The sequence below is a fragment of the Canis aureus genome, chromosome 22 (assembly GCF_053574225.1).
Source record: "Canis aureus isolate CA01 chromosome 22, VMU_Caureus_v.1.0, whole genome shotgun sequence".
In the NCBI taxonomy this organism is placed as follows: domain Eukaryota; kingdom Metazoa; phylum Chordata; class Mammalia; order Carnivora; family Canidae; genus Canis; species Canis aureus.
This window is the reverse complement of record NC_135632.1, coordinates 20313421-20330663: the sequence shown is the minus strand read 5'-3', so window position 1 is coordinate 20330663 and position 17243 is coordinate 20313421. Positions and strand designations below refer to the sequence as shown.

The 17243-nt window shown below is 45.6% G+C and overlaps 1 long non-coding RNA gene across 34 annotated transcripts in view; it reads right to left on the bottom strand.

Moving 5' to 3' along the window:
• The window catches only part of LOC144293854 (uncharacterized), a 441703-nt gene that overhangs the window by 327844 nt on the left and 96616 nt on the right, over positions 1-17243 (bottom strand). The window lies entirely within an intron of this gene.

Genomic DNA, 17243 nt, shown 5'->3' with positions numbered 1-17243 from the left:
GAGACAGAAGTGAAGGCAAAGGGGTCTTGGGCTCAATGCTCCCATAGCTGCCTGGAGTAGATTACACAGTCTCTCAGGACACCACCTATCCAATGAAGGGACTTCACTTCAGAGGATCCTTCCAGAGAGTCACTTGGCTTAATGTTGGGTTCACAGGACACAGACATAGTATATATACTCTTCAACAAAAGGAGAACCAGATTCTCTGACCACTAACCTGAAAGCCTAATGGCCATGCTGCCTGGTGGAAAACCCATGGCAGCAAAGATGAATCCCAACAAATTCTGAACTAGGCAATGGAAGTCTTTGGTGTTGCTACTTCCAGCCATCCCCATTCTTCAGTGGTTCTCTCTCCTTCCTTCCCTTCATTCTAGGCTCTTGTGCCTTTATATAATCCCTGATGGCTCATGAAACTCCCAGATAAGTGTATCTTCTCCAGACAGTATTCACTGCTCACATCTTTCACAATCTACCTGTAGCCATCAAACTTACCTATCCCCTATCTCTATCAGAAGATCCGTTTGATCATTCAGACTCAACAGGAAAACAAAACTGGAAATACTAATAATAGTTTATTGGTTTATATTCCAACTGAGAACATTGGGTTGGGACCTTATAGAGGTAATTTTACTATGTGGCAGGAAAAGTGGTTTGAGTACCTCTCCATGTACTCAATCACCAGGCCAGTTGTAAGATATCCTATTTGGATTTACACCTCAACCTTCCACCAAAGGAAGAGAAATGGGATGGCATTAAGAAGAGGCTCAAAATTGAAAACTTACCACATTAGAAGTGAGAAAATGCCAGACTCCGTTTTGAGTTCTGGGTTCCATGTACTGAAAAAGACATGATTGAATAGAGAGTAATCCTCTCTCTCAGTCTCAGGCATTTGGAGCTCTAGGTGGCTGCAAGGTACGTGATGCGACCAGCTCAAATTGGGCAGGAGGAGCCCTAGAATCCAATTCTATTGTTGCCACTTATGCACTTGGTGATTTTAGACAGGACTCTTCTCTCAGAGCCTGACTTTCATGCTGTAAACCATGGAAGCCGACAGGGGGGTCCCTGAGGTCTCTTAACTCTTACACAATGTGGTTCTCACCTTCACTTGTCTCCCCCCAAGTGAAGAAACTTAGTTGCAGGTTTGGGGAATACTTGTTTAGTATCCACCATTTCTGTTGGCAAATGATGACACCTTTTATTCCAGATAGCCCCTTTCTATCAAATGATGTAACCTGGTCTTTAAGAGCTGGCTCCTGCCCAAATTCACTTCCAAACAGCAGGCCAGGCTTCCTCTCCTAGCCGTACTTTGAAATGTAAAGTAAAGGTTTGTTTTGTTGCTTTTCACCACCAACCTACATTCAGAGAAGTGGAGCCTAGCTGTTGCTTTTGGAGATGTGCTATGCATCCTTAATGGCCTCAGCATTCCCACTAGAAAAGGTGTCACCTTCACAACCCAAATTCAGCCTAAACTTGCAAACTAATCAGATAAGAAATGTCCCTGTGTACACAGCAAGTGCCTCAGTTGAAGCTCCAGATCCCTCCTGTTCCAGACCTTATGGCCACATAAAGGTACCAATCAAACATCTGCCAATCACCCCTGTGGTAGCCCCAGAAATGCCAGCTTAGGAAGTTGGCCATGAGGTCTTCATAGGAAAGAATTTGCTGAATGATTTGTAGAAGAGTCAGAAATTCTTGGGATTTCTGTAGCTCTGGGATTTACAAGCTTATCATTTAACCTCTCTGTGCTTCAGTTTCCTTTTCTGTGAAACAGGGGTACTAACACCTCTTGCCTTTTGCAAGAATCAACAGAGACGATGGATGCAAAATGAAACACCTTGCAAACCAAGGCTTTTGGGGGAGGGTGGCATCTTGATTGTCAGAGGATTGTTTCAAAGTAAACATGTCAAACTCCCCAATCCAGGGGAATACATCTGACCAAATGTATTCTGAAAAGGCCCCTAGAAGATTCTGGTCCACACTGAACAATGGGTGGATGTGTGCTGTGTGAATATGAGAGGTGATTGATAGGATGTGAGCTTCATTCCCAACCAATGTTTGGGCGATTCTGGAGGAAAATATTCAGGGAATTATGGACTCAAAGAATCTCAAACAGTCGTCCATCTTAAAGGATCCTTGCCCTATGAGCCCAAGGAGGAAGCGAGGCCCTCTGTCCAGTTGGGATAAAAGCTAGATTAGGGCATGTAAAGACAACAGAGCCAAGGGTGATACCTATTGTGAGATGACAGCAGGAATGCCTCAAGCTACACTTAGTTACCAAAAAAATATGTAACTCCCAGGGCTTTCCGAGATTTCTCCTTTTCTTACTACCTTGCCAAAAGTTGATCAAAATAGGCCTTGATGTTCAGACTCCTAAAACAAAAGTCCATTCACTAAAATTCAGAGGTCAGAACAGGAAGCCAGATGCACCAATTTTTGTTCTCCCAGCCTAGTCCTGAGGATGAGATTCCACCATACAGACATATGAGTACAATGGATTAATCACTTCTTAGTGGGTCACAGATGCCAGGCTCACTGCTGGGGTCCCAGGGCACTCCCCAGTGGAAGCATTAAAACTGAGCCTTGCCACCTGACTGAGTTCTCTGAACCCCCTTCTTGATGTTAGAGATGTCTGGGAGTCAGCTGTCAGCCATCAGCCAATTTCAGCTCAATGATAGAGTTTAATCCCAGCCTCTGGGCCCTTGACTATTGTTCACATTGACTAAACCCCTAGCCTACTCATGTTTGCCCATATTTACATATACATTAACCCAACACAAGGCCCTTAACGGCTATCATTCATACCCAGCATGGCCTTTAAGTACCTTCTTGGATGCATGTCCTTTGAAAACTTGAGTATCATTGATAGTAAATATGTCAGTAATACCACGCATGCATGCTTACATGTAAGATATCTTGTATGGCAATATTTTAAAAATGACCTCAAGTCTTTGTCATTTCTCCCATTACAAGGTGGAGTCTATATCCCCTCCACTTGAATCTGCACAAATGTGTGATGTATTCAACTAGTAGAGTACAGTAGAAGTGATACTATGTGACTTCCAAGCTAGGCCATGCAGCTTCCACTTGGATATCTTGGAACATTTTCTCTGGAAGAAGCCAGATGCCATGTGAGAAGTTTAACTACCCTGAGATCATCATGCTAGAGAAAACACATGTGGGCACTCCAGCTGGCAGCCCTAGGCAAGCTCCTAAGGCAGCAGTAAGCACCAAATGCAACCATGTGAGTGAGCCATCTTGGACCTCCCAGACTTATCAAGCCTTTAGATGATTCCAGCCCCAGCCAACTTCTGACAGTAAGCACATCAGAGACCCCATGGAAGCACCACCTAGGCAAACCGTGCCCCACAAAATTGTGGATGAAATTAAGTGGTTGTTTTAAGTTTAGGATAAGTTGTTACACAGCAAAACTAGGTGAAACACCTCTGAATTCCAGTGTTTAAGAAATACAGTGATGAATATGAGAGGTAGACACTTGCTTAGATCACTTGATCTGTCCTAGTTAGGCACTCTCATACCTTACAGGTAGGAATAAAAGTTGGTAAACCCTATCAGCATTTTTGGAAACATCCAGCAAGAGCTTTTAAAATACCCATCCTTTGACCTCTTGATTACAATTCTAGGAGTCTGCTCTAGTGAATTGATTACATATATATACAAAGAATTATCTGAATTAGCTGTAAGGGTGCTCATTAGTGTTATCTATTATAGCAAAACACTGGGAATAATCTGAATATTCCCCTGAGAGAATGGTTAACTAAACTATAATGTATCTGCACAGGGATGCATGGGTGGCTCAGTGGTTTGAGCATCTGCCTTCAGCTCAGGGCATGATCCCAGAGTCCTAGGATCGAGTCCTGCATCAGGCTCCCTGTGGTAAAGAAATAAAATCTTAAAAAAAAAAAAAATATATATATATATATATATATGTATATATATATATATATTTGCATAAGAAAATATACCTGTTTAAAACCAAGTTTTTGAGGTATATTTCATGACAAAATATTCACCATCTAATAATAAATAAAAATTGAGATTACAAATGGCATTTTCCTTACATAAAAACTACACATAGGGTTGCCTGGGTGGCTCAGCAGTTGAGTGTCTACCTTTGCCTCCGGAGTTCCAGGATTGAGTCCTGCATCAGGCTCTTGCATGGGAGCCTGCTTCTCCTCCCTCTGCCTATGTCTCTACCTCTCTGCCTCTCTCTGTATCTCTCATGAAAGGATACATAAAATCTTAAAAAAAAAAAAAAAACTACACACAGGAATAATCTCAAATTATAAAAGTGGTAATGTCTAAATATTAGTCTGGCTTTCTGGTTTTGTTTGTTTTTTTTTCTATATTTCCTTTAAGATTTTATTCATTTATCTGAGTGAGAGATAAAGAACAAGCAGAGGGAGAAGGAAAAGCAGATTCCCTAGTGAGTGGGGAACCTGACGTGGAGCTCGATCCCAGGACCCCCGACGTCAGACATTTAACTGGTTCCTGTATTTTCTACATTTTCTATAATCAACATACACTACTCTTATAATCAGGGGAGACAAGATACTTTATAGAGAAAAAGCGTGGTGCCCAAACTGCCAAGAATGTGTAAAAAGCCTGTGACCCAAGTACCAGCTACTTGTAGAGGGCTAACAGGATGGTCAATCATAGCTACAGGCAGAACCAAATAGGAAACTGTAGAGACAGAGACTGAAACTCAGAAACCAAAAGTTAAAGGGAAGCTGGAAAAAGAAACTATAAGAAACTACCAGTCCTTTGTCCAGCCAAACCCCCAGGGCCCTGGTCACAAGGAGTAGAAGGTAACATCCCACATACAGTTTGCTTCAGAAATATATGGGAAGGTAGCCACTAAGTGTATGTTCATATGTGGGGGAGAGTAGGAGGCACTTGAGTGGGGGCCATCCGTTATGAGCTCCTGGGGTATCCTTGAGCATTTGCACCAGCAAAACATAAGCTCTAGCACTGCACTGTCCAATATGGTAACTGCTACCCATGCGAGCTATTTAAATTTAGATGAATTTAAATAAATAAAATTCAAAACTCAGTTCTGTCACACTAGCCACATTTCAAGTGGTTAATGGTTATCATATTGGACAAAGCAGACTAGGAGTTTTCTGTCATCGTGGAAAGCTTTCTAACAGATGGTGCTGCTCTAGGGAATTGCTTAGCTTGGATTCTTAGATTTCTACAGGATAGTGACGTGTGGTGGAAAGATAGAATGAGAGTGAAAAGGCCACCTGAAACCCAACTCTCAGACTTACCAAATGTGAAATCTGGGACTCTTTATTAACCTCTTGAGTCTCAGTTTCCTTATCCAGCTGATGGGAATACTAACTACCACATAGTACTGTGACAAAAATTAAATGATGCCAAGATGGCAAATCACTAGATCAGAGCTTACACTCAGTAGGTACTCAAACAGCAGTAGCTATTATATTAATGAGGATCACCAGGTCTTGCCAAGGGCATCTCAGAATATCCAAACCAACCAGACCTACTCAGAAACCAGGAATCTTTGCCCTCAGAATCAGTCTAGAAATAAGAAGCCCTTCAGCTTTTTTAAAGGTTTTTTTAAGGTCACCTGGTCTCACACCTAACATTAGCCCAAGCCAACGATCACCTAAAGAAGCCTGGGAGATGTGTGGCCATCATTTCTCCCCACAACAAAACCCTTTGTCCCCGTCTGCACGGTATCAGGAAGGTGCCCCACATATCACCTGTTACCTGCGAAAATATCTTACCACAGTGGCATTCAGAAGGTCTGCTGAATCACAATCTAAACCCCTCCTTGAGCAGGACAAGCCCGTCAGGGGAGCTAAGGGGACACTGGGTGCCTGGTCTCAGGGGAGTGGGCACCAGGACTCCTGCTATTCCCATGGAAAGATGAAGAACTGGGTGCAAGCCATCGGGGGTTAGACAGAGGACACAAAAAGCACTCCCAAGCATTACTTAGTAGGGAAAGAAAAAGAGAAATAGAACACACAGCTTGTGGAAATGGAATCAAGTGTCTACTCCAATCGGAATTGAGCACCAACCTCAGGAAGGAGGAATGAGGAATAATTGGCCTTCCAGGGCAGGCAGCAAGTATAAACACAAGTAACACTATTCCCGTTCAGCTCCTACATAAAGCACAGTTACAGAGTGAGGGAGCCAATTTCAGCATGACAGGAGTAGGCATAAAAAGGATATGTGGAACCGTAAGCATCTTCCCTAGCACGGCATAACCACGTTATAACTAGACAAAATGCTCGAATGGGCGCCGCAGCAGCTAATTAACAGTGGCCCCTTTAAAAAGAGAGCTCTGCTTATTTTTATGGACGTGCTGAACATAACTAGCAGGATTTAAAATCAGGCTCTCCTTACTCATTTATTTCTCCCTATAACTTGAACCGAGTATTTCCCTGGGTTCCAAACTAATGAAATGCTTATTTAGAAGCTGCGGCCATCTGTGGTTGGTGCTGCCGTGTTGGTGTCTGCTCCCTACCCACCGGGTGATGGGGTTCTGGGGCTCGGGGAATTTCGCAGGATGCCCAGGCCCACGAAGCCCAGTTGTGCGGGAAGGGATTCACCGGGAAGAAAGATCGGGCTCCTCTGCTCCAAAGGGGTTGGCTCCCTGCTGCTCTGTGGGAAATCCCGACAGCTGGCATGCTGGCGGCCTCGCCTCCACTGGGGCATGTTAAGCTGCATGAGGAGCTGGGAGCCTCACTCTGCATGCTGAAGACCCCAGGGGCTCCCTTCTGCCCCCCACCCTACTTTCTCCTTCCTTAGATGGGAAGAATACAAACCTGGGATGCTTCATCCTTGCTTTCCCTCCATTAACCCATGTGATTTTAAAAAATCAGGTGCATTACACTCCTGTCAATTAATACAGTCAGCACTAGGGCTCACCTGCCACTGCTGCTTCCTTGCACATTCTCCTGATGACACACCCCCTCCCCCAGCATCTCCTGACCTGTGTCCATCCACAGTGATGGCAGATGTAAACAGCTGGAAGAACACTTGCAGCCACACTTTGGGATGAGCCCTGTGGAGGGCAGTCTCCTCATTAAGGCTGTCCTTGCAGCATCTAATCTGCTATCTGCTGCTAATGTGCTGCACCCTCTACTCCAGCCCCAACTGCCCCACCCCACCCCCACCCCCCTGCAGCCCACAAGATTTGTTTCTGCTCACTTTTCTCCCCTCCCAGTTCTCTGAATGATAACAGTAAGAAATCAACTTCCTTAATGTGTCTCCATCTCCTGTTTCTGGCCTCTTTCCCTGCCCAGCCTCTCTGGACAGATACCACATCTCCAATTCCATTCAATGAACGTTTGATGTGAACCTACTCCATGCCTGCCATTGTCTAGGCTATTCACCCTCCCATTTGGCTCCATGAGAGCCAGAGCCCTGCCTGCACTGTCCCTCATGTATCCCCACACCTGGAAAAGATGGCCTGCCAAGTAACTTGGGGTAGATGAATGCCTGCATAGGAGAAGACAGCCATGCAAACAACCAGTAATAGCACAATGCGATCAGTGCTATTAAAAGCAAACAGAGTATAAAGTCCTTTGGGAGTTCAGAAAAGAGATCAATTAATTCTGCCTGGGGAAGGATACATTCCAAGCAAAGGGCACCAGACATGCAAAGACATGACATTGCTTAAGTATAGGGAAGCCAGTGGTCAGCTCTGTTGACCATGTTCTTGCTCAACAACAAAGCTATAAAGCCACACAAGGACTGACTGTGATGTCTCTACATGGCGGTCAGCGTAACCTCTGGGTGAAGGTGGCCTGCCTTCATGATGAGCACAGAGATGCCAATCCCTGAACACTACTCTGTGTACTCTGGGATAGGCTCTAGAGACTCAATGATGAATCAGACCAATCATTGCACTCAAGTTCCTCTCTGCTGAGGGGGAAAGATTAGTTGGGAAACTATAGTAAAGTATGATTAGGATGCCTGATGGCTCTGCCAATTCTGAGCACCTGAGCCACATTGGCACCAACTACTATGAGCTCTGAGATGGAAGTTATGACCAAGATAGGAGATGGAGACACATTTAGGAAGTTGTCTTGATGGAATATACTTATGACATTGGTTGGTTTTCAGAGGGGCTGAGAAAGCCAGAGAATGGATGGAAGACATCTCGTTCAGGTTCCACTGACACCAGGGAAGATCCTTCACCTCTGATGCTGTGAAGGATCTGGGCTCCCCAACCGCAATCCAAAACTAGGCACAGATGGAGATCATGTGTTCTATGGGAAGGTAGATACTTCTGCTGGGCTCCAGGTGACCTCATCTAACTCCCCTTTCCTTCCACCCAAAATGGTTGTCTCCTTCATTCCTTCTATTGGTCTTCTCCCTCCTGAGAGGTGGGGGGGAGACAAAGTGGAGAAAGAAAAGGAATAGCATATCTGGAGAAAATATAAAGAGGAATAAAGAAACAAGAGGAGAAGAAAGGTGGTGGCATCATGAAGGCCACTTGGCACTAAATCAGTGCCATGGCAGGACTTTTCTAAGGGTATAGCTAAGGCCTGTAAACCTCCACTCTGGGGCCAGACCAGGAGAGGGCCTTCCCAAGAGCCTGCTGAAGGGTCCTGGGAGGGCTGACTTCCCTGTCCTGGATTCTAGCCCCCAGCTCCACAGGCATCCTTCCTGACAGGTGGTACTCTGAACCTTCCAGAGGTACTCTGTACCTCCTCTGGCACAGAGAGCCAGCCAGGACTGGACTTGGGTCATAAAGGCATTATTCCCCTCATCAGGTGCCCATTCTGCACCAGAATTCTAGCAAGGTTACTGCTCTCACCTGACTCTGAGGAAGGGCATGGGAAGATTCCGACACCCAACAGCTTACAGGCTGTCTTCTGCTTCCTACGATTCTGCACTTCAAATTGCTTTGGTTCAAACTCCTTGTGGTTTTTCTGGGCTGCTGGGAAGAGAGTGCATTGATTCTGTTTTGATAAGGTCAGCAGTGATCAGCTCTGACAGTCAAGTGGATAACCTGTCCCCTTCCCCCTCCACTAGATGTGGTTCCACATGCAGAAAAGGAGGGAGAGAAACAAAGACAGGGAGGAGGAGGAGGCGTCCTTTGTCTCTGTGCTTAGGAAAACCTCTTTAAGCCCCATCAGCAAAAGCAAGCTCCTCTCAGGTTGCGGTCTTAGAGAAGCACTAAGGGCACACTTGATCTTTTCTGTGTGCAGTTTCATTTTCCTTTTCCTCTGTGCATTTCTGCCCCGCAGCCTACTCTCCTAGATGGTGACTCACTTTCCTCCAAAGAGCCAATTAAGTGCCACGTAACAGCAGCAGACTCCTGATGACACTGATTAACGTTCAGAACCAATAGGATTGTTCAGACTGAGATGCCGAGGAGGATGTGGAGAGGGCCCCTCTGAGGTTTCACACAGCTGATTTGAGCTTGATGAGAAAAGTGCTTGGATCGTTCCCACTTTGCTGAGGTCACCGGAGAGAAGGCTGCCTGGAGCTCCCTCTCCAGGAAGATTCCACAGCTCCCCCAAAATGGCAGGCATGTTCCCAACCGCTTGCCAGCCAAGAGCTGACTCTCCTTGGAGGCCTCCCAAATAGCAGGCAAAACAGTATTTATGTGCATGTAGATATATGTCTAGAGAGAAGATCCAGACTTTCATCAAATTCTCCAGAAGACCCATGATTCAAGAAAGGTGAAGAATATTGTTCTATAAAATCCTTTTGAAGATCCTCTAGAATATGCCAGGCAGGCTCCCAAAAATATCTCACAATTGGCAATGCCATGGCAGCTGCCCTGAGACATCAAAGCCCAAGATAAAGGTGATGTCTTTTTTAAAAATAATATAATAAAACCTTATGTTCCCCTACAAATGGACCTTGAGAGTTTGTTCAGAAACTCTAAATTCTAGAAAGGGAGCGCAGCTATTCATATACCCTTGACCAAAGAACAGTCCTCTATCAGGAAGGCCGTCCTCTTCGAGTAAGCACATAGCTTCAAAAGGGAGGCACATGGGGTGGTAAGGGAGGAAGGGACCACTTGCCTAGACTGCCAGATCAGCCCAATCAGCCCTGGTGATCAATGGGGTGACAGATGTCACAACCAGATCACCCTCACATCCAAGAGTGATGTCTTAAGTGTATCTCAGTGTGGTAATACAATGCCACTGTCATGAGCTGAGAAAAAGAAAGCTCCATGACCAACGACTTGATGGACCTGCTAACCAGTGGGAAGGAGTGTGAATATGGTACCCATATCACAAGAAGCAATGGTCCCCTGAGCTGCTGTCAGTTGTAGGCTAACTACAGAACTGTATTCAGATTCAAGTTCCATGGGATTTGAACCAACCTCAACACCTTAAGAGCCACTAACCAGGATAATAAAGTCTGAAATCATTACATCAAACACAACAAAATCACAGCTACTGCTGAGTAGGAGCCTACTGTGCCAGGCACAACGTCAGGTGCTTCAGACACAGGATCTTATTCAATATTCACAACAACCCTCAAAGTACCTATATCTCCATTTCACTGATGACAAAGTTAGGATTCAGGGAGAATGTGTTCATGATCCCAAGACCAGTATGTGGAGATTGTTGATTTTGAGCTGATGTCTGTATAACTCCAAAGCCCCTGCTTTAGGAACCATGCCATTAAAGGAGCAAAATCAGAAGAGAACCTGTGGAAATATGACAACAGAGGATGGAGTAATCTATTGCTGAGAATAAGAGGGGAAGTTGCTAGAAGGTAGATTTTGGTTATCTAGTGTTCTGTTGGGCTCCTTTCCTAGCAGCCTTAGGCAGCAAGTCAAGGTAGCTGCCATGCTCACAGTTCCCTTCTGAGAAATATTTCCCAATGGAAGCCTCTGCTGACAGAAGCCTTAGGCCATTTGTTAAACAGAGATAACCACAGTTTGTTCCACATGATCCTTTTACCACACCTGATTGGACTAGAAGTAGACTCTTGATTCCAGATAGTCAAACCTGACTGTGGGGAAAACTCAGTGCTAACTGCTTGCTGCTGCAACTAACAAGCCCAAACATGTATGATGGTTCAGACCTGATAGACCTATTTCTTGTGTAAAGTCCTAAATGGATGACCCCAATTGACAAGCAGGTCTCCTTTTCGTGTTGATTTAGGGACTCTGGCTGTTTCCATTTTGTGCCTCTTTGCCTTCAATACATGTCATCTAAGGTCACCACACTCGTCTACATGTAGCCAGCAGAAAGGGAAAGATCGTGGAGATTGTACTCGGGATGTTTTTTGCCAGGCCTGGAAATGGTACACATCACTTCGGTTCACATTCCATTTGTAGGAACTCAGTCTCATAGTTACACTTAACTGCAAGGGAGGCTGGGAAATGTAATCTAGGTGTGTGCCCAGGAAGAAGAGGAAATAGTAAGGCTGAGTCTTTGCCAGCCTCTGCTAGAAGCAGAGAGAAGCCAAGCAGCTCAGCGGAGGCAGAGTTCACCTGTTATTTCTGGTCCTCTCATATGTTCTCAGTTCTCTGCCTGAGGCCCTCAATAAGGAAACAAGTGTTCTTTTCTAAAACAATTCCTCCTGAGAACTCTATACCAAATGGGAAGCCCATATGACCCAGGGTGCCACTAATAGTGAATCATACAGATGGCCATTTTACAGGTTTGTCCCCGAGACTGTAGACCAACAGCCCTCACCCAAAAAGTGGTAGCACTTCAGACATCTCTAGTTTGAGGCTTTTCTAGAAGCCTCCCAAAGGGACTGGTCATATCCCCATGAGTCTTGCTCATTCTCCCTGTCAGTTCCTATCTATCTTCACTCTGTTTGTCACCTTAATGTCTGGCATATCAATGGCACACTACTCTGCCTGCACCAACTCACTTGGGACCTCCTAAGTCCCCTTGGAGCACATCTCCTTCTCCTGCCTGCCTTCTAGAGTTTAGTCCCCACTTACATCCAAACACCACCCTACAGAGCCACCTGCACTAGGGCTGTCTAGTTGCACAGCTCCAGAAGCACCATCCACAATGTAATTGAGGTAAGTGACACCCACCCCCTGGAGCTGTGCTACAGGTAGCCCTAAATCAGATACCAGGAGAGGCACCATATACCAACATCTCCAAGCCTTGGCTCTTTCTGTGTTAGGACCTCTGACACATAGGATACTCTTTCTGTTCTGACCAACGTTTAACTAAGGCACAGAGAAGTTAAGGGTAATCTTAATAGCACAGAATGGAATAGATTAGATTACATTTCAATTGGCCTGTCTTTTCCCATCTGGCAAAATGAAATACTGACCTTAGTTTCAAGGCCAATTAGAGTTGTGTGTGTTTGTGTGTTTGTCTGTCTGTCTGTCTGACTCTGTCTTAACCTCCTTTAACATAAAAATCAAAGTCTCTGATAAAAACAGAAAAGTCAGAACTGTTACAATAGAGTCATTTTCTGAAAACACTGGTCTTTAGCTTAAAAAAAAAAAAACAGTATCTTCTGTGACCATGTATTCATTCCACCACCCATAATTGGTCCATAACTATTTCTAAGAAGGCTATATCCTCAGGCCCTACCATAGTGCCTGACACATGACAAGCATTCAGTGAATATTTGTCTGTTGAGTGAATGAAGCCAAGCTTTTACACAATGTGTTCAAAACTTTCCTTGCTGGAGGGAGAGGAAGTATCGTCAGTGCTGTTTTTACCCAAAGGAGGAAAATAGACAAGAAAGAATCCTGTAACTCTGAGTCTGAGTTAGATTCAAGCAGTTGCCACTGATGGCCTCCTATAAGCCATGGACATGCTTAGACCCCCCAATTAGCCAAAGCCTCCCAGAGCTATCCTAGTGCCTAGTGGCCTCCCCAGCACCACCGGCACTCTCCCATATCCTGCTTCTCCTCCCCTGCATCAGTCCAGGCAATCACAGCTGTGTGGTCTCTTACTGCCCACAGCAGCTCCCAGGAACTGGTGTAGAGCCCTCAAAAGTCTGGCAGGATGTTTTGGGAGCAGACACGGGCACAGCTATCTTGGAAACCGCCCCCAACCCCCACCCAAGATAAACAAACATCCTCAGTGACCTTAGCCTCCAGGAGCCTATCAGATCCTCATTTAGAAAATGTGTCCCGGTGTCCAAAACTCAGGCGAAGGACCAGAAATGGCCAACAGGCACGAGGACCTACACTTCTAGACTCCAGCTTCATCAATTTAAAATATCAACTCCGAGACGTCACCCCATTTCTTTCCAGACAGAATGTGTTATCCACTCTACAAGAGACAGCAGATTAGGAAAGCCAGAAAGGATTGGCATGTCCATTGCAAACGGACTCTCTGGGGCAGCCGATCTAGAAACTGAAAACATTTTTCTCTCATTTATTGTTCAGTCTTTATTTAAAGGGAAAGTCCCCAAATGGAATTGAGAATGTTTGGGTTGTTTTAAGGGCATCTTTCCTTTCTGTGACACGGTGAGCCTGCTCTCCATTTTTCCAAGCTCCAGAGAGAAACTCCGCTTGCCAACACTTGAGTGATTTCACCTCTAGCGTTTCCATGGTAATGCACATCCCCACACAGCCTGGAGAAAAGGTGCAGCTCCAAGTGATGATGAATATGAACGAAGCTCAACAGCCTCCCCAGGCCCAGGGGGCTCTCCTGGAGGAGCTGGGCTGTCTAGAGTGCTGGATCCACATAGCCTCCACCTCAGGTAGCCTGAGATGGCCTTCTCCTACCTGAGACAGTGTGGACATGTTCCTGGAACCCTCAGCTGGAAGGGACTCCAGGGGCTGGGGAGGGGAGAAACCAGTTGTCCAGGAAATGTATGGAGAGTGTCTCCAACAGAGGAAGCTCTAAGCAGCATGCTACTGGAAATTATCTGGGGATTCCATGGCCCCTGGAGTCTACGGGGCCTTAGTCTTTCTCCTGTCCCAACCTAGGCCGGGCCACCTATAGGTGCCATTACATTGTCTAAATATAGCACTAGAGCAAAAACAAAACAATCCCTCAAAAAGCTAAGGCTGACCTTTATCACTTGGTGAGCTCCGCCAGGGTAAGGTAGGGGTCAGGGTGTGGATGCCCTTCTTGCCCTCCCTCAGACAATAATGATAATAAAGCTACCACTTACTGAGCACTGGTAATGCACTGCCACATACCACACTAAACGCAATTTATACAAACTCTCACTTGATCTTCACAATAAAAGCAAGTCTGTGTGGTAGGTAGCATTATTTTCACTTCACAGGTGACAAAACTGGGTTTCAGAGAGGCTTATTGACTTATTCAAGGCCACACAGCTAGTAAGTGGTAAAGCTAGGATTTGAATTCAAGTAGTTTCAACTTAGAGTCTGATATCAGGCACTTCCCCTGCCTCTGTGTCTAGGGCCAGGCTAGGCCTAACCTCCAAAAGAACAATGACATACTGATTTTCAGAACTCACATTTGTTCAGCCTTCCAGTATACAATGACTGCAATTTCTACTTCTTCAGCATCTTCTGTGTGCTAAACATTTTATATACCTGACTTAATCTGATCTGCACAAGAGTCTTAGGAGATAGGTGTTGCTAGTCCTACTTTTCTCTTGGAAGAAACTAAGACCCTGAAAGATTGTTTGCCAAAAGTCTGATGGGTGTCAGAAGCTAGTTTTGAACCCAGTTCTGACTCCATAGCCAGCATCTGACCATGTTTCATTTTTCACATAACTAATGTAATCCATACCTGCCAGGTCTGAGGTTGAGTGCCCAGCTCTCCAACTTTGGGGGAAATCCAGGAGCCTAAGCAGGATGGGAACACTAAAGGCAAAGCTACTCCCCTTTTGCTGCCACTAGCCTGGTCACAGTTGGCCAACTTCCACAGGTGTGATGTATCTCTATCTTAGCCTAGTCATTCCTTCTCCTCTTTAACCATTGTTAATGGAAGATCTACTATGCGCAGACCCTGTGCCAGGCAGCAGGGATACAGACAGCAAAAGGCTCTGTCCCTGCATTCTCCTCAGTGTCCATCTCTGCATATGGCCCTGACATGCAGGCTCTTACTGATTTCTCACAGCAACACTGTGGGCCAGATCCTGTGATCACACTCACTTCACCAGCAAGGAAGCTGAGGCTTGGCATGTCTCCTTAATCAGACCACCAGGTCACAAAGGAAATAAATGAGGGTAGCAACTGGGTAGACAGGCTCTGGAGGTAGCAACTGGGTCAGACAGGCTCTGGAGACTTTGGTCATATAACCTATTGTGCTTGGCTGTGCAGCAAGGGCTATGGGCCATGTGAGCACTAAGAAGGGAGCAATTCTGCCTGGGGCTTCAGGGACAAAGCCTACAGAGGATGGGATTTGGGTACAAAGAGACCAGAAACAAGAACAATAGGGGTTCCTTATTGGTGGTCCATAGGCTCCTACAGGTTAAAGGACAAACCTTGGGGATTTCACAAACCATCTGAGATGAGACTGACAAATATGTACCTATGGGAAACACTTCCTTTTTCTTGGAAGAATAACCATTATTTTCTTGGATTCTCAAAAGGGTCCCTGATCCCCCAAAATAGATTAAGGACCACTGCCTTAAAGTGATGCATTTGGCCTGAGGAGTGACTGATGGGAAAATGCTATCCCATTGATGGATACAGTGTGAGGATTCAGCTCACAAAGTTTCAACATCCTCAAAGCTGCTCCATCAAGCTTATATCTTTCCCAGTCCATCTCCTGGACCTCCTTTTCCTACTGCTGGAAGTGGAGGGAGCTGCCACAATGGGAAGGAGGGGACCGGAGAGGCATCACTCTTTTCAGACCAGGAAGTAACCTTTCTCTGCTCTGTTTCTTTATCTGCATCTGCAACATGGACAATTGTTTCTTTGGGCTCCCCGATTGCCTAAGGAGGCCAGTGCTGCCCTCAGCCTCCTACTCTGACCGATGCATTTCAAGCTGCATGCCTAATGCTTAGTGCTTTCAAATTGGAACCACTAGTGAAGTGACTCATTCACAAAGGCTTGCACCTGGAACACTTGATGACCAAGTGACTAATTTGGATGATGCCCACTACAAAACTGGTCACATTAAGTCCTCGCAGGATTAAACACTGGGAGAAGATGCAGCAGCAGCAGCAGTGGCCTCCATTACAGAGCTGACCCCTAAGGCAGGCCCTTACCAACATCATGGCAGAGTTATGCCAAGTTCCCAGGAGTACAGGGTCAGACTGCTGAGCTGGGAAAATCAAAGCATTTCCAGGATGATTCTGTTTGAACTATGCTCTGCTCACTGCCTATGCACACATTTACAAGGCCAGTTAAACCCAATGCCATCATCCAATTAGCACACACCAGCAACCAGCTCCCCAGGGCTAAAATGAAACAAGTAGGAGGAGATCAAAATCTAGTTCCACTGTTTTAGGGCAGATGTCCACAGGCACATGAGGATGCAGGAATACACCTGCTTCAGGCAGCTGACAGTGTCACTCCAGCCCAGCAACCCCACTAAAGGCTGGAGTTTGATATTCTTCTATCAGGACATCATTCCTGTGCCCCTTCTCTGGGTCCGGCACTGAGCCAGGCCCTGGAGAGTGAGAGATGAAAGGCAATCTCTCTTCTGAACAAGCTCACAGTCTAGTGGGAGATGCAGCCTGGTAAAAAGGCAATTATAACAAAATAAGATAAGGGCTATGATAGAGTAGAGCACAGGCAACTGCGAGAGTACTGAAGAAGGGTTCCTAACTCAGCTAGCGAAGTGTCAGGGAAGGCTTCCTGGAGGAAGTGACGCATGCATTGATTCTTGAAGATGAATCAGGAGTTAGCGGAGGAAGCCTCATGTTAAGCAGACAAGTTGTTCAGTTTGATCAAAGCAGAGGGGGAGAGGATACGCAGACAAATGAGAAAACTAGAAATGTGGGTGACTTTCTAAGCCACTGATACTCACACTGTAGTGTGCCTCTCCTGAAGAGCTTATTAAATAGATGGCTGGACCCTACCCCCAGAATTTCAGATTCAGTAGGTCTGAGCTTGGGCTCGAGAATTTGCATTTCTAATAAATTCCCAGGTAATGCTGATGCTGTTGTTCCAAGGTCTGTTCTTCGACATCCTTTTCCCCAAATCATTTTGAGATGTTTGGATTTATCTTAAGGGGTGGGAGGATAGCTATCACAAGGGGCTGATCAGGGGAAGGATACCAGGTTTGCAATTTAAGATCACTCTGACAACAAGTTCAAGGATGGAGTGAATGTGGTAGGATTCAGGACAGAAAGACTCATCAGGAGGCAGTTGCAATGATACCAGCCAGCATAAAGGCAGCTCCAACAGAAATAGAGACAGC